A 1254-nucleotide genomic window follows, 5' to 3' on the forward strand; every position below is an offset into this window, starting at 1 on the left:
GAGGCCCTTGGGCACAGGAGGGGTGCAGGGTTTCTGTGGGGTCCTGGCCCTTTCCCCCAGGGCTCCCCTTTTTGTGGGGGACCTGCCAGCTCCCCTTTTGCACGGGCCCAGCGTGGGTCAGGAATTCGCCCCGAGATTCTGGGGGCCAGGAGCAGGGTGTTAAATTGCAGAGGACGGGCCGGAGCTCAGCGGGCTGCACGGAGCACCACGTACAGCTGCAGAGAGGGGGGAAGAGTCCCCACGGCTCAGCGGGGGGGGCGCTGCTGGGGACAAAGTGTCGCGGGGAAAAAAAAATGGCACTGAGCCCCGCAGGGAGGAGGCTGGTGCTCGGAGACAAGGGCTGTGCTGGTCCCCGGGAGATCTGGGTGATGTGACAACTGGGATGTTCTGCCTCAGTTGCCCTCTGCAACCGGAGCCAACGCCACCCCGGGGTGTTTTATGGTCGCTGCGGGCAGAGAGCCTCCAAATGCCTTTTTTAGGCTTCAATTTTTGCCTCCCCGCAGCCGGCTTGGAGCAAGCACATCATCTTTTCCCTTATAAGTCTCCATGAAACCGCAGCAGTCCTGCGTGGCTCACGGGTGAGGGTTGAACCTCTCTTAACACGGGGCAAACCCCGATGGGAGTCACACCCCCGATCCCGCCGCCGAGCTGGGGCTGCTGGTTTTCCTGCCAGCGGGTGGAGCTGCAGCTCGTCTGCGGCAAACGCTCGGCGGAAAGATGTCAGAAGGACTCACAAGGTGCTGGTGACAGATCGCAGCACCCCGGCACCGTCCTTGTCACTCCTCGGCTGTGCCATCGAGGAGCGCCCGGCCCCGGAATGGTGTCATGATGGTTTTGTGGGTCTCTGCAGGCACGCACGGGTGGCACAGAAGGAAATGTGCCTTTTATAGCTCGGGGAAGCGTGGGTGATGCCATCAGTCTTCACGTCCCGTTTCTGGCTGCGGCATCCCGGCTCCGGCCGGGCGATCGGGGGCGCTCGGTGTGGCAGGAGGCGGCGGATCTGATCGCTGCCTCGGGCTGCTTAAAACCCTCGCTGGGGTTTAAACCAGGCTGCTTAAACCCCTCGCTGGAGTTTTGGGTCACTTCTCGCTCATCTGTGGCAGCTGCTTTTCCGGAGCAACGTTTCTAATTAAGGCATGCCCAAAAACCCTTCCCAAGGGAGCTGGGCTGGCACCACGGCCGAGCTATTTTAGTGCCCCAAAGCTCCCCGCGCTCGCCCCACGTGAGCGGCCGTCCTACGTGGAGGTGGCGAGC

The sequence above is a fragment of the Merops nubicus genome, unplaced genomic scaffold, assembly GCF_000691845.1.
Source record: "Merops nubicus isolate BGI_N331 unplaced genomic scaffold, ASM69184v1 scaffold12140, whole genome shotgun sequence".
Classification (NCBI taxonomy): Eukaryota; Metazoa; Chordata; class Aves; order Coraciiformes; family Meropidae; genus Merops; species Merops nubicus.